The sequence below is a fragment of the Tachyglossus aculeatus genome, chromosome 4 (genome assembly GCF_015852505.1).
Source record: "Tachyglossus aculeatus isolate mTacAcu1 chromosome 4, mTacAcu1.pri, whole genome shotgun sequence".
NCBI lineage: Eukaryota > Metazoa > Chordata > Mammalia > Monotremata > Tachyglossidae > Tachyglossus > Tachyglossus aculeatus.
The window spans coordinates 78,023,682-78,045,972 of NC_052069.1; positions in this window are offsets into that span (position 1 = coordinate 78,023,682).

The window sequence follows — 22,291 nt, forward strand, 5'->3', positions numbered from 1 at the left end:
ACTTGTCCAAGGTCACACAGCAGACATGTGGCGGAGCCAGGATTTGAACCCATGACCTCTGACTCCAAAGCCCGTGCTCTTTCCATTAAGCCATGCTGCTTCTCCGTGCTTAGAACAGTGCTTTGCACATAGTAGGCACTTAATAAATGCCATCATTATTATTATTAAGTCTTCAAACTCCTAGGCCCACATTCTTTCCAATAGGCCATGCTGCTTCTCCTTCCTTGTCCTGTTCTTCCTCAGCTTTGCTAAAGCTTAGTCAATTTAGCATGGTACTCATCCTCCCTTCTTCCACTCCCTTCCCTCTCTACCTCCTTACTTCCTCAACACTAGAGTGGACATATACTCACCCAGACCATCTGGCCACCTCCTTCCCCTACAGTGAAACAGTTGGGTTCAAACAGAACATTTCAGTCAAGCACTTTGCAGGGACTCCTGCATGGTGACCCTAGGGTTGGCAGTTGGGCGGGCTGAGCGTTCAGTGCAAGATGGTTCCAGGGCCTGTAGGGACATAATATTCTAGACATATAAACAGATTCTATATTTTCAATTTCACTTTGCCCTATTCATAATGTTTACCTGCTATGCTATATATCTGAGAATGTATATAGGACACTGAGAATGAATTATTTTAATCATTTTTGAGGGGACTTGGCTTTCCATGCAACTTCTGGTATACCCTGGGGATTATTCCCCAACTCTATTTTTATAGGATAACTGAAAAAAATTGGCTGTCTTTTTATTCATTCAATCATACTTATTGAGCGCTTACTGTGTGCAGAGCATTGTACTAAGCTCTTGGAAAGTACAATTCAGCAACAATTAAAGGCAAACCCTGCCCACAATGGGCTCACAGTCTAGAAGGGGTCAGGGTCGGGGGCAGGCATCCAAACAAGTAAACAGGCATCAATAGCATCAATATCAATAAATAGAATTATAGTTGTACACGCATCATTAATATAAATAAATAAATAAATAAATAAATATAAATGTGTACATATGTACACAACTGCTGTGTGGGCAAGGATAGAGCAAAGGGAGCGAGTCAGATGATGTGAGCTGAGTAAAAGAGGGGCTTAGTTTGGGAAGGCCTAATGTATTTCACAGTTCCCCATTTCTCAGTGAACAATATAAAAAACAATTTGGCTCAAAATTTGGGGGGGAAGCTGCATTCCTACGCTTTGTGTTACAGACTTGGAAAGAAAACTGAAGAAAGACTTTTTAAACATGATTCTAGGTTTATTGCATGAAATTGTGAATCCCCTGGTGTTTGTTCATTTGCCTTTAAGTCTGATGGAGGAAGGCTATAATTATAATGGTATTTAAATACTTAACTATGTTATTTGAGAGTGTTTCCAACTGCTTCACAGTGTCTTCTGTTTGAGAAGCGTCAAGGCTTAGTGGAAAGAGCATGGGCTTGAGAGTCAGAGGTCATGGGTTCTAATCTCAGCTCTGCCACTTGTCAGCTGTTTGACTTTGGGCAAATCACTTAACTTCTCTGTGCCTGTTACCTCATCTGTAAAATGGGGATTAAAACTGTGAGCCCCACGTGGGGCAACCTGATAACCTTGTATTCCCCCGCCACCCGCAGCACTTAGAACAGTGCTTCGCATATAGTAAGTGCTTAACAAATGCTGCCATTATTATTATTATTATTGTATTTATCCCAGCACTTCGAACAGTGCTTGGCTGCAAGCACTTAACAAATATTATTATTATTATTATTACGTGCCAGGCACTGTACTAAGTGCCAAGCACTGTAATAAGCCCTAGTTATTATGGGCCAAGTGCTGGAGTAGACCTAATACAAGCATATGACACACAGTCTTCACCCCACTTTCTCACAGCATAAGGGGATGGATAATTTTTTACAAATGAGGTAACTGAGGAGTGGAGAAGTCAAGTGACTTTCCCAATTTCACAAGCAGGCAAGTGTTGGAGTGGGGTTGAAACCCAAGTCTTCCGACTCACAGATCTGTGCTCTTTCCACTAGGCCACGGTGCTTTTTTATTAGTCACAGCTATGTTTTAATCAGGTGATAGTATTTTAAGTGATTAGAAAAGTGCACCAGCTTTCTCCACCTGCTACAGTAACTACCGACTGCACTCCTCAATTTTCCTAAGCTAATGTCCTATTGTTCTAATAATAATGATGGCATTTATTGAGCACTTACTATGTGCAAAGCACTATTCTAAGCGTGAGAAGCAACATGTTCTAGTGGATAGAGCACAGGCTTGGGTACTAGAAGAACCTGGTTTCTAATGCTGGCTCCACTACTTGTCTGCTGAGACCATGGGCCAAATACCACTATCCAATTTGTACTTCTGAAGCGCTTAGTACAGTGCTCTTCACACAGTAAGCACTCAATAAATATGATTGAATGAATGAATGAATGCATTTTATAGATGAGAAAACTGAGGCTCAAAGAGTTTAAGTGACTTGCCCAAGGTTACATAAAGGGTTAGGGTAAGAACGAGGACTGAAACCCAAGTCACCCAGGGCCCAGTTTCATTCTCTAGGTTCTAATCCTAGCTCTGCTGCAAGCCTGCTGTGAGACTTCAGACTTTTTTTTATGGTGTTTGTCTCAACTTTTATGTCCCTCTTCAGAAAATTGGGAATTCAATACCTTTTTCCCCTCTCACTAAAGACTGAATCCAATGTGTGACAGAGACTGTGTCTGACCTGATTATTAGGGAATGTGTCTACCAACTCTGTTGTATTCTCCCAAGGACTTAGTACAGTGCTCTGCATACACTAAGTGCTCAGTAAATACCATTGATTGATTGATCTACCCCAGTGTTTAGTACTTTGACACATAAGAAGCCCATGACAAATCCCACAGTTATTATTATTACTACTGTTACGGCTGGCACCTGTCACCCGTCATCCGGGGTTGGGTTGGTTTGGTAATTGGCACAGGAAGAGGGAAAGAGGATGGAAGGACTGAATTTTATATAAAATTTATTCCACGAAGCTAATTGAATTATTTAATTGCTTAGGCACAATAAATTGAACTTTCCTTTCAGGAGAAATGTAATCAATTAGTAATATTAGAGCTTCCCTAACGGGAGGAACACACTCATACGTTAGTTGCGTGTGGCAGAACCCCAGGTCCCACCCAGGTGTAATTCCCTTACAGTTTGTTTGCACGTGATGGGGCTGCTAGCTTTCACCCATGTGTACTTCCCATTCAGGAGGAATCCACTTGTTACGCACCCATGGGGGGAAGTTCCTAGCTCCCATCCACGAGTATTTTCCACTTGGGAGGAATCCATTCATTCGTTCCATACACATGGTGAAGCACCTGGCTTCCAGCCCCACTAGCATCCAGCAGGACGGGACCCTCACCTATCCCATGGCTTCTCACTTGGTGCAGGCAGAGAGGGCTTCTCACACTCTGGACAAAGGCACCCTGCAGCCATCTGCTGCAAGTCCCGATCCTCTGCATAGAGGACCAGAGGCTGCAGGTATTTATCACCTGTGCTCCTATGCCATTCCAGCTTCCAGCCTCAGTTTATCCAATCTCTGCCCTCCCCCCTCTTCTCCATACCTAATTTGATTGGCACAGGGGTGAAGGACACCTTGTATTCCTGGCTTGAGCTGTCAATCTAGCAGTTTTGGTTGTGGGGGCAGTATCCCACCCTCACTTCACAGTTCTACCTGCTGACTCAGGCGGCCACAAGATAGCATTTGACCTTGAGATGGCTGGTACCCCAGGGTCACCTTGGGTCAGGTCCTAAGTGTCATCTCTACACCACTTAAACATCACATTTTCTAATCACTATTAGCCAAATGTACTCTCTCAATTGTCTCCCCCTTAGACTGTAAGCTTCTTGTGGACAGGGATTGCATTTACCAATCCATATTATGCTTTCCTGAATGCATAGTATAGTGCTCTGCTCACAACCTCTCAATAAATATCATTGATTCAGTGATTGATTGGAATCAACAAAATTCTTCTATGTTAATGAGGTGAACAATTAGGGGGAGAATGATGATTAGCACCTATGAAAATAATAATGATAATGACATTTATTAAGTGTTTGCTATGTGTCAAGTGCTGTTCTTATCACTGCGTAGATACGGGTTGATCAGACTGGAAAAATCAGCGGCCTCCACTTCCTCTCCTCCAATTCTCCCTCTGGCTTCTTCCAATCTGGCTTCTTTCCCTTTAACTCCACAGTTACTGCTCACTTAATGGTCACCAAGGCTCACCTTCTTACCAAATCCACATCCACCCTAATCCTCCTCAAACTCTCCTACCTTTGACACTGTCGACCCCCTCCTTCTCTTGGAAATATTAACCAACCTTGGCTTCAATCAAACCATCTATCCTATTTATTGAATGCTTGCTGTGTGCAGAGCATTGTATTAAGTCCTTGGGAGAGTACAGTATAACAGAGTTGGTACACAACGAATTTAAAATCTAAAGGGTGAAACAGACTTCAATATAAATTAATACATTATGGATAAGTACATAAGTGCTATGGGACTGAGGGAGGAGTGAATAAAGGGTGAAAATCTAAGTGCAAGGGTGACACAGAAAGGAGTAGGGTTAGAGGAAATGGGGGTTTAGTCAGGGAAGGCCTCTTGGAGGGGGTGTGCTTTAAATAAAGCTTTGATGATGGAGAGAGTGATTTCCGATATGTAGCGGGAGGACACTCCAGAACAGAGGCAGGATCTGTGCGAGAGTGATTTCCAATATGTAGCAGGAGGACACTCCAGAACAGAGGCAGGATCTGTGCGAGAGTTTGGCGGTGAGACAGACAAGATCGAGGTAAAGTGAATAGGTTATCATTGAAGGAGAGCAGTGTGCAGGCTGGGTTGTAGTAGGAGAGTAGCAAGATGAGGTAGGCTGGGGCAAGTTGATGGAGTGGTTTAAAGCTAATGGTAAAGAGTTTCTCTTTGCGGAGGTGGTGGGCAAGCACTAGAGGTGGTGAGGAGTGAACATTTTTGTATAAAAATGATCCGAGTAGCAGAATGAAGAATGGACTGGAGTGGGGAAAGACAGGAGGCAGGGAGGTCCGCTAGGAGGCTGATGCAATAATCAAAGCAGGATCAGGTAAGTGCTTCAGTTAATGTGGGCCACAGTTTGTATGGAGAAGAAAGGGTAGATTTTAGTAGTGTTGTAAGGTTGAACCAACAGCGTGAATATTGGGGTTGAATGAAAGAGAAGAGTTGAGGTTAACACCAAGGTTATGGGCCTGTGAGACATGAAGGAAGGTGGTACTGCCTTCAGAGGCATTAAAGTCATGGGAGGCAAGGATTTGGATGGGAAGATGAAAAGTTCTGTTTTGGACATGTTTGATGTGTCAGTGGGATATCCAGTAGAGATGTCCTAAAGGCAGGAGTAAATATTAGACTGCAGAGAAGGAATGTTGGCACCACAATCTTTTATATCTCATAAGCTCATAACCTTAGCATTATCTTGACTCCATAACCTTAGCATTATCCTTGACTACTCTCTCTCTTTCAACACACACATTCAATCTATCACTAATTCCTGTTGGTTTCACCTTCACAACATCTCTAAAATCTGCCCTTTCCTCTCCATCCAAACTAATGCTACATTAATATAATCACTCATCCTATCCAGCCTGGATTACTGCATCACCCTCCTTGCTAACCTGCCAGCCTCCTGTCTCTCCCCATTCCAGTCCATACTCCACTCTGCTGCCTGGATCATTTTTCTAAAAAAATTTTCAGGAAATGTCAACCCACTCCTCAAAAAACTCCAGTGGTTGCCCATCCACCTCCACATCAAACAAAAACTCCTAATCATTGGCTATAAAGCACTCCACCACCTTGCTCCCTCTTACCTCACTTTGCTATTTTACTTCTACAACTCAGCCCACACACTTTGCTCCTCTAGTGCGAACTGTTCTCACTGTGTCTCAGTCTTGCCTGTTATGCTGCTGAACCCTGCCCAACATCCGGCCTCTGGCTTGGAGCACCCTCTCTCCTCAAATCTGAAAGACAGTTACCATCCCCCCACCTTTGAAACCTTATTGAAGGCACATCTCCTCCAGGAGGCCTTCCCTGACTATCTTCCTTCCCTCTTCTTCCACTCCATTCTGCATTATCCTGACTTGCTCTCTTAATTCATCTCCCCCAACCCCCAAATACTTATGAACATGTCTGTAATTTATATATATTAATGTCTCTCTCCCTCTCTAGACTGTAAGCTCATTGCAGGCAGGGAATGTGTCTGTTTATTGAGCACAGTAAGTGCTCAGTAAATATGATTTAATGAATAATAATAATAATGGTATTAAGCACTTACCATGTGCCAAGCACTGTTCTAAGCACTGCAGTAGATACAAGGTAATCAGGTTGTACCACATGGGGCTCACAGTCTTAATCCCCATTTTGCAGATGAGGGAACTGAGGCACAGAGAAGTTAAGTGGCTTGCCCAAGGTCATATAGCAGACACAGCAGACAAGTTACAGAGTTGGGATTAGAATCCACGTCCTCTGACTCCCAAGCTCGTGCTATTTCCACTGAGCCATGCTGCTTCAAAGTGCTTACTATGTGCCAGCACTAAGTGATGGGGTGGATATTAGCTATTCAAGTTGAGCTAAGTGAGGCTCACAATTTTAATCCTCATTTTAAAGATGAGTTAAATGAGGCACAGAGAAATTAATTTACTTGTCCAAGGTCACACCGCAGACAAGTGGTGGAGCTGGGGTTAGTACTGAGGTCCTTCTGACTCAGAAGGCTATGTGCTATCCATTAGATCATACTGCTTCTGAAGAACTCGCAAGGTTTGAAAATTCCTCTGAGCAGGGTAAAGAGCTGAGGTTTGTTGTCCTGGACTTTCACATGAAGAAATCGAGACTAAGTTGAATGTTGTGCTCAAAGCCATGCAGTCGGGCATTGAACTGATGTCTGCCAACTCCCAGCCTACACTCCCCTGGACCACAGTACTTCTCACTGGGAAAGAGAAAAGCCAATGAGACACTGTCTGTCCTCCCTTTCATTTGAATAAATGACAAGTCTCTTAGGTCAACTATTATTAAATGTTAATTGCAAAATTTCAATGAGGAATAACAATTAAAATGACATCTTGTGTATTTATGCTGACTACATGTAGCTCTTAAGAGGAAGAATCTGCACTACCATTATTCTTTTTCAGAGTAATACACTCAGTCCAGTGGTGGAGCAGAGGGAGGGAAAATATCACTGACTTGCTGAAGCTTGAGCATTGGTGCAAATAACTCTGACCACTCCCTTGTTCTTACCGTGGTACATCTTGAGAGTTAGCTCAGAATCTTGTAATTATTTTCTTCTGTATCAACAGCAAGGGAAAGCATGTTTTTTAAATGAATCCCACTTTATAGAACACATCTCTTAACTGATTCTGTTGTCAGGAACATGCATAACTTTCTTTCTAATAGACTGTAAGCTCTTTGTGGCTAGGGAATGTATCTCAATAAATACAACTGATTTTCTCTCCAGATACGCAGTTGCTGTCAGAAGATTAGATTATCTTGGACCCATAAATCCCATCATTTGTTGTTTCGTTTTTTATGATTCATTCATCCAATCGTATTTATTGAGTAATTACTGTGTGCAGAGCACTATAATAAGGGCTTGGGAAGGTACAATACAACAAAAAACAAACTCCCTGCCCACAATGAGCTTGCAGTCTAGAAAGGCGAGAATAGATGTCAGAATAAGTAAATAAATTATAGATATGTACTTAAGTGCTGTGGGATTGGGAGGGGGGAAAGAGCAAAGGGTGCAATTCAGGGTGATGCAAAAGGGGGTGGGAAAAGAGCAAAGCAGGAGCCTAGTCTGGGGAGGTCTCTTGGAGGAGATGTGCCTTCAGTAAGTGTTTGAATGGATGGAGGATTATTGTCAGATTTGAGGAGGGAGGGCATTCTAGGCCAGAGGCAGGACGTGGGCCAGGGGTTGGTGGAGAGACAGGGAAGACCGAGGCACAGTGAGCAGGTGACCACTAGAGAAGTGAGGTATGCGGGCTGGGTTATAGGAGAGTGGTGAGGAAGGAGGGAGCAAGGTGGAGTAGTGCTTTAAAGTCAATGGTGAGGAGTTTTGTTTGATGTGGAGGTAGATGGGCAACCACTGGAATTTTTTTTTTTTTAGCAGCAGGATGATCTGTCCTGAATGTTTTTGTAGAAGAATGATTAGAGAAGCAGCATGGCTCAATGGAATGAGCACGGGCTTTGGAGTCAGCGGTCATGGGTTCAAATCCTGGCTCTGCCAATTGCCAGCTGTGTGACTTTGGGTAAATCACTTATTTTCTCTGGTCCTCAGTTGCCTTATCTGTAAAATGGGGATTAAGACTGTGAGCCCCCTGTGGTACAACCTGATCACCTTGTAACTTCCCCAGCGCTTAGAACAGTGCTTTGCACATAGTAAGTGCTTATTAAATGCCATTGTTATTATTATTATCCGGGCATCAGAGTGGAGTATGGACTGGAGTGCAGAGAGACATGAGGTTGGGAGGTTAGTAAGGAGGTTGATGCAGTAATGCAGGTGGGATAGGATGACTGATTGTATTAATGTGATATTTGTTGGATGGAGAGGAAAGGGCAGATTTTATTGATGTTTTGAAGGTGGGATCTAGAGGATTGAGTGATGCATTGAATATGTGGGTTGAATGAGAGAGAGCAGTCAAGGATAAAACCAGGGTTATGGGTTTGTGAGACAGGAAGGATGCTGGTGATGTCTAAAGTGATGGGAAAGTCAGGGGGAGGACAGAGTTTGGGTGGGAAGATAAGGAGTTCAGTTTGGGACATGTTAAGCTTGAGTGATGGGAGGACATCCCATCCAAGCAGAGATGTCTTGAAGGCAATAGGAAGTGTGAGACCGCAGAGAGGGGGAGCGATAAGGGCTGAAGATGTAGATTTGGGTATCATCTGCATAGAGCTAGTAGTTGAAGCCATGGGAGTGAATAAATTCCCCAAGGAAGTGCGAATAGATGGAGAATAGAAGGGGACCCAGAATTGCACCTTAAGGGACCCCAAAGGGCATAGGAACTGAAGTAGGAACCAGCGAACGAGTCTGAGAATGAACAACCAGAGAGATAGGAGACCCAGGACAGGACAGAGTCCAGGAAGTCAAGATTGGTTTAAGTTGGTTCTACAGAAAGGTTCTGGTCCTTTTTGTAGAGTAAAGCTGATTAGTCTTATCAGGCTTGGACATGGCAGTGTTGATTTTTCATATTTCAGAGCAGAGTGGCTGGGGTCATACAGATTTTGTTGGTCATTTGTCTACAATGGATTTAGCCATTAATGATTTCTCAATTTTAAGTAAGAGGTCGATACTTTTTTAGCATTTGTATTTATTAAGAGCCTACTACATGAAAAGCACTGTACTAAGTGCTGGGAAAGAAATACACTGAAAAGATACAGCTGTGGTCCTTGGGCATCAAGAGGTTTGCACCCCACAGTTATTCACAGGCCACCAAATAGCTTTAAAGATTGCACCAATGAATTACACTGGTCCAATTTGCTAAGAGCAAAATGCTAAATGCTAGCCACCTTTTAATGGAACTATACTTGGTCCAAATTTGAACAAAAATCTGGATGAGGTGGGTGTTCTCGCTTTTTTTAGGTGTGTTGCTGGAAAAATAATTGAGAATAGTGGCAGAAAGAGCATGGGCATAGGAATCCAAGGACCTGTGTTCTAAGCCCGCCTCTGCCAATTGCTCTGCAATTGCCTGCTGTGTAACCTTGGGTAAGTCACTTCACTTCTCTGTGCCTTGTTTTCTTCAACTATAAAATACAGATTAAATACTTTTCCTCTTCCTATTTAGACAATGAGCTCCACGAAGGACATGGACTCTGTCAGAGCTAATTAACATGTATATACCCCAGTTCTTAGCACTTAACAATTACCATAAAAATATTAATATGGCATTTGTTAAGGCAAGAAGAGCTGCTAGCTTATTTCTATTTAACAATTGAGGAAGTCACTTTACTTCTCTGTGCCTCAGTTACTTCATCTGTAAAATGGGGATTGAGACTGTAAGCCCCACAAGGTACATGGACTGTGTCCAACCCTATATGCTTGTATCCACCCCAATGCTTAGTACAGTGCCTGGCACATAGTAAGTGCTTAAGAAATACCACAATTAAATTAGATTAAATGCAGTACTATAATATTCACTCAGGGAGTTTAAAATGTTTTCCTTGTGGGTGTGGGTTCTGTCATATTTAATTGTCCCCTGATTAGATAGCCTAGAACCAAATTACTAAGCAGATTTTCCTTAACTAGCACATAGGAGAAGAATCTTGCTGGAGGAGAAAATGCATTTGTCCTTGACACCACTCTTGCAAGCGTCTGGTCAACAACTCCAACCTTCTTAGGCTGGGAAAATGATTTGAAGTTCATTCCTCCATGGCAGTCTTTGAGAAATGATCAGTGAAAATATCTCTTATCAATCAGTGTATTAGTGGCATTTATTGAGTACTTACTGTGTGTAAAACACTGTATTAAGCACTTGGGGGATTGGGAGTTAGAGATTTTGATTTCTTATCCTGGCTCTGCCACTTATCAGTCGTGTGACTTTGGGCAAGTCACTTAACTTCTGTGGGCCTCAGTTACCTAATCTGTAAAATGGGGATTAAGACTGTGAGCCCCATGTGGGACAGCCTGATTATCTTGTATCTCCCTTCAGTGCTTAGAACAGTACTTGGCACATGGTAAGCGCTTAACAAATATCATTATTGTTATTATTATTATTAATGCAACAGAGTTGATCGACATGTTTCCTTCCCATAGTGAGCTTACAGTCCCTAAAATAGAAAATAGTGAAAATTGGCATTATCTTGATGGCGTGAGATATGAACATGGAGGAAAGAGTAGAACTCTTAGGGATGAGACCACACAAGCACTTGTGATGAGAACTGTAGCATAAAAGCACTCCTTTATACCAAGGCATCAGTGGCAGCAAAGCGAAAGAGTGGTTTTTGGCAGTTCTCTATGCGTGAGCAAGGAGCTCACTGCTCAGCCTTACTGTTTAATGGGATGGTCTCCCTGTATTTGATTTCTTCCCTTTTTCTTCTTGGCAGACTCAGAACATCTGCTAGTGTTAGTGAATAACTGGGATATCTGGGGATCCCTGAGACCTTCAGCAGGCACAACATCAGACTATCAGGAAGTGGAGGGTGAGTGAAAGGGAGAGATGATCTTGAAGAATATGACAAACAAATTAGGATTTACTGTCAGCCTTTGTTCTGTCCCTTTTTGTTGGTCCATATTGCATGTGGAGGAAATTGCTGAAGTAGAATTGGTGATGTTCGTTGGTGTGCGGAATGAAGCACATTCTGTGGTCTTGGCCTAACATGGCTGCATCACTCCCTACTTTGCTGGACCACTTTTAGGGAGAATACTATCTTAGACACAGTCCCTGTCCCACATGGGGCTCACGTTCTAAACAGGAGATGGAACTGGTATCTCATCCCTATAATTTATTTATGTATTTATATTAATGTCTGTCCTTACCTCTAGACTATGAGCTCATTTTGGGCAGGAATGTGTCTGTTTGTTATATTGTATTCTCCCAAGTACTTAGTACAGAGCTTTGAATACAGTAAGCTTTCAATAAATATGATTGAATGAATGAATATTTTATAGTTGAGGAAACCAAGGTACAAAGAAGTTAAATGACTTGTCCAGCATCACACAGCAGACAAGTGGCGGAGTTGGGATTAGAATGAGGTCCTTCTGACTCCCTGTACTGTGCACTGTCCATTAGGCAACACTGCTTCTCATTGCCCATTTCCACTACACTCTTTATAGCAGTCTTCTAAGAGCTAGGCTGGTGTTTTTGTTTCTGTTTTGCATATTTTTATCCATGCATTATTGGACAGAAAACTTACTGTGCTGTTAATCTAGTTTATATAAAACCCAGTGTAAGTTGTTGGCTTGATAGTCCTTTGGTTGAGAAACAAATGCTTATGGTTTACTGTAAGATGACAAATGGATACTAGCATTTAATTTTTACTTGTTTATGTCAATTTAAAGGTTAAGGGTCAATAACGCAGGCAATATGAATAATCCATACAAATAAGCAAAATCTTGCATTTTGAATGTGTGTGTAAATTTCCTTTACCATCTGCAAATTATAAAAGATAGGTTTGCTGGAAGAAGAAAAATGCAAACCACCAGTTTTGGGTCATCTTTAACTTGAAAATCATATAATGTGGTTGCTAGCAGTGTGATCAAATTCAGTACTAGTCACTTTCCCCTTCCCGCCCCGACAGCACTTGTGTATATATGTACATATTTATTATTGTATTTATATTAATTATCCATATCTATACATAATTCTATTCATTTATAGTGATGCTACTGATGCCCGTTTCCTTGTTTTGTTGCCTGTCTCCCCTCTTCTAGACTGTAAGACCTTTGTGGATAGGGATTGTCTCCATTTGTTGCTGAATTGTACTTTCCAAGCACCTAGTACAGTGCTCTGCACACAGTAAGCACTCAATAAATACCACTGAATGAATAAATGAAGTAGCAATCTAGAAAGGAATACAGTATGGCCTAATGGAAAAAAACACAAGTTTGGAATCCAGAGGAACCTGGGTTCTAATCCCAGCTCTGCCATATGATTGCTATGTGACCTTGGGCAAGTCACTTAGCTTCTCTGTACCTCAGCTGCCTCATCTGTAAAATGGGGATTAGATCCTTCTCCCTCCTACTCAGACTGTGAGTCCCATGTGGGATAGGGACTGTGTCCATCCAGACTGACTTGAATCTACCTCAATGCTTAGAACTGTGCTTGGCACATAGTAAATGCTTAACAAGTACCATAAAAAAAGAAAAAAAGCATACAGAAAGAATATAATTAATAAAGGCAGGCTGGCTTTTAGAAGATTCATATTAATTTTGAAGTCACTGTTTCTCACTCTGGGGAATTGGTGGAGCTGTAGTGGAATAAAGAGGAATACAGTTCTTCTTTGTCAGGATTTAGAGCAAACTTCATTTTGCAAACATTAGGCCTAATGACTAGCAAATGGGACACAAGACCTTATAATAAATGGTCAGTTCCAGTGCCAAGCTGTATCTGTTATCATCTGCAGCGCTGTAGTAAAACCTGTGAAGGGTCTTCCCTCCGTACCATTTGCAAGGCCTTGGCCCCAAATCCACTTTGGTTCCCTGAGCTACAGCATTTGTTACTGTTAATCCTCTTAAATGAATGAATTGAAAATCTTTAAGATCAATTTTTCACTCTGTGAGAGCAAATTTGATCCTTTCCCCTGTTGCATTTACCTTAAGAGGGTTATTTGTCTTAGTAGTGGAAAAGAATGGTTTATCAGAAATGCTTCTGAAACAGTTTGATCTTCCTATCTTTTTCCGAACAAGTATTTAAAGCAGTGGCTACTGTCATGTTTTGCCTTTAGCTATGGGTGTGCACTGATCAAATGATTATAGATAACCTAAGGACTAGAGAAAAAAGCCATTCATCTCTAGCCAAACCTTTAATTTGGGGAAAAATATCTCATTAAACTGCTTTTTCATTATGATTTAACGAAACAAAGGACGGGAGTGAGACACTCTTTGCTCAGTATAGAGATGGTGTTTTCAGGAAACGCTGTATTGATCTGGGCCGTGTCCTCTCAGGATTTGCTATGACTGCCCTAAAATTTGATACTTCAAGATGGAAAAATTCTCATTCCCACACATTTGTCATATGTCTCCTGTCTCCATGAAACACTCATTTGGCCAGCCCTATCTTTATCTTTGTCTCACCATATGTAGGACTGTGCATAGGTAACCAGTGAATAATTTATTTTAACAAGGTCTACGTATGGTAGTTCCAAACCCTCTGGTATGCCCCCTTTTCTGTTGGCTTCCCTTCCCAGATCACAGCTGGGCAACAGCCATTTGATAAGGTTTGAGGGAGCTAAAATCCATTCTTTCCTCTCCATTCAAGCTGCTACCAGTAGTGTGGCTAAGTGGAAAGAGCCCGGGCTTGGGAGACAGAGGTCATGGGTTCTAATCCTGGCTCTGCTACTTGTCTGCTGTGTGACCTTGGGCAAGTCACTTAACTTCTCTATGCCTCAGTTCCCTCATTTGTAAAATGGGGATTAAGATTGTGATCCCCCATGTGGGACAACCTGATTTCCTTGTATCTACCCCAGTCCTTATAGCAGTGCTTGGCACATAGTAAGCGCTTAACAAATACCACCATTATTATTATTATTATTATCCAAGCACTTATTCTATTCTGCCTTGACTACTGTATTTACCTCCTCGCTGACCTCCTGGCCTCCTGTCTCTTCCAACTCCAACCCATACTTTACTGCTGCATGGGTCATTTATGAACGAAACTGTTCAGTCCATCTCTCCCCACCCCTCTAAAACCTCCAAAAGCTGCCCACCTACATCCACGTCAAACAGAAACTCCTTTCAGTTGGCTTTAAAACACTAATCAACTCGTCCAAACCTATCTCACCTCACTAATCTCCTACTACATCCCAACTTGCAGATTGGGCTCTTCTAGAGCCAGTTTACAAGGTAAGGATTTTCTGTTTGATGTGGAGGTGGGGGGGGGGGCAATCACTGGAGGTTGTTGAGGAGTGGGAAAACATGGATGGGGAAACATGGACTGAACATTTTTGTAGAATAATGTTCTGGGCAATAAAGTGAAATATTGACTGGAGTTGGTGGATCCAGGAGGCAGGGAAGTCATCAAGGAAGATGATGCAGTAGTCAAGGCAGAATAGAATAAATGCTTGGATAAATGTGGTAACAGTTTGCATGGAGAGGAAAGGGGGGATTTTAACGATGTAGTGAAGGTAGAATTGACAGGAGCAGTCAGGGAGTGTGAGGTTTGAGTGTACAGCAGCTCTTCCTAGGGCAGAAGTAGACTTGATGAGAATGTGGCCTCTGCAGGTAGCAGGGTCCTGGAAACACAAATCCACTTAGTGGCCAACTTTTGTCCAGCAGGGTCATTGTGGATCATGCTAGAAGCAGAGCACGGGCCTGAGAGTCAGAAGGACCTGGGCACTAATTTTAGCTCCACCACTTGTCTGCTGTGTCAGACTTAACATGCTTAACTTCTCTGTGTCTCTTACATCGGCTGTAAAATGGGGATTAAGACTGTGAAACCCATGTGGGACTGGGACTGTGTCCAACCCGATTTGCTTGTACTTATCCTAGACTTAGTACAGTGCCTGAACATAGTAAGCACTTAACGAATACCATATTTATTATTATGTTGCTTGGGCCTTTTCTTCTGTTGGCCTAACTGTATCAGCACTTGCATATAGCATTCTTTTTTCCCTTCTGATCTGGAATTTGCAGTAGCTCTCATTCAAGCATATGTATTTATCCTTCTAGTAAATCTATATTTACATGATTAGTGGGTGCTGGGTGGTGGATAATAAACTGTGACACTTTAATTGGAGGTGGGGTGGAAGGTTTTTGTCTTGGCAACTGTGAGCAAGCATATGTGATCAGTTCCCCTCCAATGTAATGTAAAATTTATCATCATCATCATCAAGGATATTTATTGAGCATTTACTGTGTAAAGAGCAGCATAGTATGTATAGAAGCAGCGTGGCTTAGTGGAAAGAACACGGGCTTGGGAGTTAGAGGTCATGGGTTAGAATCCCGGATCTGCCACGTGTCAGCTGTGTGATTTTGGGCTAGTCACTTAACTTCTCTGTGCCTCAGTTACCTCATCTGTAAAGTGGGGACTAAGACTGTGAGCCCCATATGGGACAACCTGATAATCGTGTATCTACCCCAGCACTTAGAACAGTGCTTGGCACATTGTAAGTGCTTAACAAACACTAAAATTATTATTATTATTATTATTATTATTATTATTATTATTATTATAATTACTTGGTAGAATACAGTACAATAGAGTTGGTAATCATGTTCCCTGACCACAGTGAGCTTACACTTTAGCTGGGAATACATGCTTTAATATAAACAAGTGTCAATCTCCTCCTCTAAACCTTTATTCTATTTTCTAAAATAGATTATTCTATTTTCATTATTAAATCTAATACAATTTTTGTGCCTATTGTATACATAAATTTAAGACTTTCTCCTAGAGCACTCCCAGAATCAATTAGGTTTGAATTGTGGTTGTGAATGTAGGGGCTGTGTCTGATCCAATTGTTTCTACACCTGTGCAGAGCACAGGGCTTGGCACAAAGTTAAGCGCTTAACAATTATTGCTATTCTTCTTCTTATTATTAGATAAGGAGCTAATAATATGGGCAGATCAAGAAGTCTAAGCACAAATATGTCTTATATACAATGAAAATAAGCATTAACAAATTATCTTATTTCTTCTCATTGAACCAATATTTTAAAATACAAAATATAAATTTGACTTTCAAACAGCTCTTTATCCAACGGTAATCTGAAGAATGGCATCTTTGAAGCTTTGAGGGATATTTGATGAATTCTGGTTTGGGTTCTATGTGCAGAAAGTTCTTGTGCATCTTTAAATTTCACTAATTCTTGTTATACATATGATTAACTTCAAATACTACTTAAGAGCATAAGTCTCATTTTTGTACAATATTACTGAAAGCCTTCACAAACCATACACTTTAATTGCCATATTTTTATGTCAGCTCCCTGACTTCCAAATACGGTAATGGAGGAAAAGAAGGTTAATTATGTGCTCTGGTTATCTGAACTGATGTCAATAGCAGCTGTGAGAGGAAGTAAATCTATATTGCAGTAAAACACCATGGATTATTCTAAATGTCATTTAAAATTTCTTTTTATCCCACATACATCAAAAGATATTAAAGTTTAAAGTTGAGCAAGGATTTTCAAAATACTCTTTTATTGGAATTGACCGTTTATAATTTAAGCTATCAAGCTCGTAGACCATCTATTAAACCTTATCCAAGCAACAAGATATATCCTAAGAAACATCAGGAAGTGACCTACTGTGTGGGGGGGGGGGGGGGGCGGGTACAGTGAGAGCTGCTAACTGATGGTAAACCTCATATGTGAGATCACTCTTCCCCCAGATGTTTCCCATTTATTTAAATATCAACATGAATAGCAGCCATGTAGAATGTACCATTAGCAGAAAAAGAAGTGACTGGAAAAGGGAATGAATGTGTCGAACTTTTCAAAAGGTCACAGAGCTGTTTTCTTGTTCTTCTTCTTGGAAGTAGCAGTTGAATGATTCATTTCAAAGGGAATTTTGTGAGGATTAGTTGGAGTTTTCACAGGCCAGGATGGAATTTTTAAGGGTGATCTGCACACTAGGCAATCTATTAGAAGAATGTTGGGCTGGATACTTTTTCCCTGTTTTTGTGATTAGAAGTCCTTGCCTTTGCCATGCTACTGCCAAATACTAAATATGTAGCCAAGTGGAAAGAACATGTGCCTGGGAGTTGGGAGATGCAGGTTCTATTCCCAGCTCTGCTACTTTGCTGTGTGACTTGGGCAAGTCACAACTTCTAGGTGCTTCATTTTCCTCCTCTGTAATTTGGGGTTTAAATACGTGTTCTCCCTTCCACTTGGCCTGTGAGCCCCATGGGGTTATTCCTGTGTTCAATCCAATCATCTACCTCTCAGTGTTTACAAAGCTAGGGCACATAGTTTTAGGCCATAAAGCAGGGATCACATCTACCAACTTTACTGTATTGTACTTTGTTAAATCCTTAATACCATCCTCTGTAAGCAGTCATAAATACCAGTAATTGATGAACAAATATGAGATATAATAATAATGATATCTCTGTTCAATTCAGTTAGGGAGATGATGCATAGTTTTTTTGTTTTGTTTTTTGTTATTACTTTGTGACAGCATGGCCAACACTGATCTATCCTTTCCCTGCTGTGTAATGTGAAAATTACCCTGTGCTATGTGACTGCACTTGTATTTGCACAAATAATGCTTTGTGCAAATGCTTTGTGCATTTCTGTCTATTGTTGTGATGATCTCCTTGAAGTCTCTCCTTTGCAAAAGTCACACCTATTTCTGGTTGCTGCATGCCAGGCTGGCTTATTTTCTGTGGCTGTCTTCCAGCTGTCAACACTTAGAATGCATTGAGATTTTGATTCACTGTGCCTTCAAAGTTTTTCTCTTGTCCACCTTTTTTACTATAACCCCATTTCAGCTCACCATAATGTAACTGAGTATCTTTTTTATGATCAGTTAAATAGATATAGTTGCAGGGGCCTAGTGGAAAGAGTGCAAGCCTGGGAGTCAGAGGACGTGGGTTCTTATGTCAGCTCTGCCGCTTGCCTGCTGTGTGCTATGGGCGATTCAACTTCTCTGTGTCTGTTTCTTCATCTGTAAAATGGGGATTCAATATCTGTACTTCCTCCTATTTAGACTGTGAGCCTGAAGAGGAGTAGGGACTGAGTCCTTCCTTATGATCTTATAATGACTTCAGCATTTTGTACAGAGCTAAGTGCTTAACAAATATTCATTCATTCAATTTTATTTCTTGAGTGCTTACTGTGCGCAGAGCACTGTACTAAGCACTTGGGAGAGTACAGTACAACAATAGACAGATTCCCTGCCCACAACAAGCTTACAGTCTAGAGGTAGGGAGACCGACATTAACTGTACATAAGTGCTATGTACACTGGGGCAGGGGAAGAGTAGAGGGAGTTAGGGCCATGCAGAAAGGAGTGGGAGAAGAGGAAATGGAGGGCTCAGTCAAGGGAAAGCCTTCTGGAGGAGATGTGCCTTCAATAAGGCTTTGAAGGTGGCGAGACTAACTGTCTGTTAAATTTGAGAAGGAAGGACAGAGCTTTCCAGGCCTGAGGCAGGGTGTGGGAGAGGGGTTGGCGGTGAGATAGGTGAGATCAAGGCATGGTGAGAAGGTTAGCATTACAGAAGCCAAATGGGTTTCTGGACTGTAAGCCCGCTGTTGGGTAGGGACTGTCTCTATATGTTGCCAACTTGTAGTTCCCAAGCACTTAGTACAATGCTCTGCACACAGTAAGTGCTCAATAAATATGATTGAATGAATGAATGAATGAACGAATAAATATGATTGAATGGATGAATGGTCTGGGTTGTAGTAATAATAATAATAATGATGGCATTTATTAAGTGCTTACTATATGCAAAGCACAGTTCTAAGCACTGGGAAGGTTACAAGGTGATCAGGTTGTCCCACGGGGGGCTCAGTCTTAATCGCCATTTTACGTAGGAGGTAACTGAGGCACAGAGAAGTTAAGTGACTTGCCCAAAGTCCACACAGCTGACAATTGGTGGAGCTAGGCTTTGAACCCATGACCTCTGACTCCAAAGCCCATGCTCTTTTCCACTTAACCATGCTACTTAGCAAAGTGAGGTAGGAGGGGGCAAGGTGATGGAGTGCTTTAAAGCTAATGATGAGGAGGTTTTATCTGATGCAAAGGTGGATGGGCAACCACTGGAGTATTTTGAGGAGTGGGGTGACATGTCTTGAACGTTTTGATAGGAAAATGATCTGGGCAGCAGAGTATGGACTGGAGTGGGGTGAGGCACACCTCTGGGAAGTCAGCAAGGAGGCTGATGCAGTAATTCAGGAGGGATAGGATGACTGATCACAGTAACGTCATAGCTGTTTGGATGGACCATTATTATTTGTCTAGGCTTGACTATTTGCCTGGCATGAGGGTGGAGCTGAAAAGGATGGTAAGCTTGTCCTGTCTCTCCCCTCCACCTCCATCAGCTGCCTGGTGGCATCAGAGCTGGGGGTGCAGCAATGCTGAAATGAGTTCTTTGTGAGAAGAGATTAGTGGGTCATAGTTTCCCTAATACTAGCCCTGTTTACATGGGGGAAGAATCCTGGCTAACATTAACTTGACACTATAAAAGCTTCACGCCATGTGTTGGAACATTTCTGTCAAAATCTGCCCTTTTAGAAAGTCATTATAATGACTGCTAACCTGTGAAGTAGAACACACTTTAGGAAGCAAGTTACTACTCATGAAGCTTGATGCCTTTCCCATTAATTTATCTCTTAGATCTGGGGTTCATAATGCTTAATATAATTTTTGTAGATTATTAATTTAGTCTCAATTATTTTGTTCCATCCCTAGGGTATTGCTAAATTTTCAGGAATCACGCTTGTATAATTGAACTTCCTTGAATAAATACCATTGACAAAAACCACAGAATCCCTCTTAAACTCCAGTGGGCCCATAAGCCTTTAGTCTTAGCAAGAATTGAGGGAAATAACTATGGATGCTTTCAAGAACCTAGCCCCAGCTGTTGGCTGGCAAAATGAACACATAATGTGTGCATGTATGGAAATATATGTAAATTTAATGTATGCATTTTCCACATTGCCAATTTAGAATGTCAATTAGAATATGAACACTTACATTCTGAATTTTCCTAAGTCTTTTTTCCCCCAGATTACATATCTAATTACATAGATTAGAAAAGAAAATGCAGTCTTTTTTATTTTTGAAACAAATGTAAAGAAAACTGAATTTAGTATCTTCATAGGTGTCACCTTTGGGCTTTCAGATAGTAAGTTACTAAATGAGCTTCAGTTTCTCCTACTCCTTTCTTCTGTATTTCAAAATCACTTTTGCTGCTTAAACCTAAACCTTGGGTAGTGTCTTTAATTAAAGTACTGTGGTCAGGGCAAAAGCTGCTAAACAATTTGTTAAGTCTTACCATCAAACTCCCTCTGTGATGGCACAAGATGCCCTCAAAATTATGGTATTGCTTAACTCTGGATTAAAGGGAGATGTCGAGTGCCACTCAGTATATTCCCTACACCATTTAGAGGTAAAGCCATTGATGGATGCTACCTTTAAGACAGAAATACACCCACGTAAAAGTAGCCTGGCCAATCCTCCATTTCCCAGCTTGTCCACATGGGTAGAGACCGTCTCTATATGTTGCCAATTTGTACTTCCCAAATGCTTAGTACAGTGCTCTGCACACAGTAATCACTCAATAAATACGGTTGAATGAATGAGATGGAATTAAAAACCTTACTGAGGTTTAAGTGGATGCAACCATCTCTTCTGACCCTGGTCTGTGTGATTAGGTATGCTATGCCCTTCACAAATCCTTACTGGTTGCTTTCTAATATCTGTGTTCTTCTATAAGCTTGTTGACTGACTGATCATTTCCTGAATTACCTCTGCTGGTATCAATGTTGAGCTTGTCATCACTGTTTCTTGGGGAGTTTACATACACTGATGTTAACATTGGGAGACTATTGCCTGATGATTTCAGGAGTGTCTCTTTTATGCCAAAGATCATATTTTATGAAACTAAGGGTCAAAGGAAGAATGATGGTGATTATGGTATTAAGCACTTACTATATGCCAGGCACTGTACTAATGCCTGGGGTGGATACAAGTAAATCGGGTTAAACACAGTCCAAGTCCCACATAGGGCTAACAGTCTCAATCCCCATTTTACAAATGAGGTAACTGAGGCCCAGAGAAGTGAAATGACTTGCCCAAGGTCACATAGAAGACAAGTGGTGGAGTTGGGATTAGAACCCATGACCTTCTGACTCTTAGGCCCAGGCTCTATCCATTAGGCCATGCTGCTTACCAAAGACCGGGGTGGGAAATTTCAAGGAAAATTTTCATTTTTCCAAAGCAAGTTCAGCTTGTCATAATTTTTTTTCTGAAGGAGATGGTACTGAAATGATAGTACTTAGAGGAACCATTCTGAAGAGACGGTAAGGGGTGTGAGGAGGATATCAAGACCACCTAGAAAAAGTGATCATGTCTGTTACACATGAGGGGCAGTTTGTAGAATTCAGTTGCTTTTATAAAATCAACTTTGGTTATTTGTCATAAGACCAATGATATACAAGTGTTTAGTCTGATTCATTTTGACAATGTACAATGGGGTTAAGCATCAAACGTAATTGACCCCAAACTTCCTGAAGCTCAACACACACTTGAATGGGACATTACTCAATATCAAATTAGTGAATTGAGATTTTTCACCTCTATCTATGAACCATTTATGACTTGCTCCTCAACATGCTATCCAACCTTGGCTTCACAGACTGTGTCGTCTTCTGGTTCTCCTCTTATCTCTCCGGCCATTCATTCTCAGTCTCTTTTGCCGGCTCCTCCTCCCCCTCCCACCGCCTTACTGTAGGGGTTCCTCAAGGGTCAGTTCATGGTCCCCTTCTGTTCTTGATCTACACTCACTCCCTTGGTGAACTCATTCGCTCCCACGGCTTCAACTATCATCTCTACGCTGATGACACCCAAATCTACATCTCTGCCCCTGCTCTCTCTCCCTCCCTCCAGGCTCGCATCTCCTCCTGCCTTCAGGACATCTCCATCTGGATGTCTGCCCGCCATCTAAAACTCAACATGTCCAAGACTGAA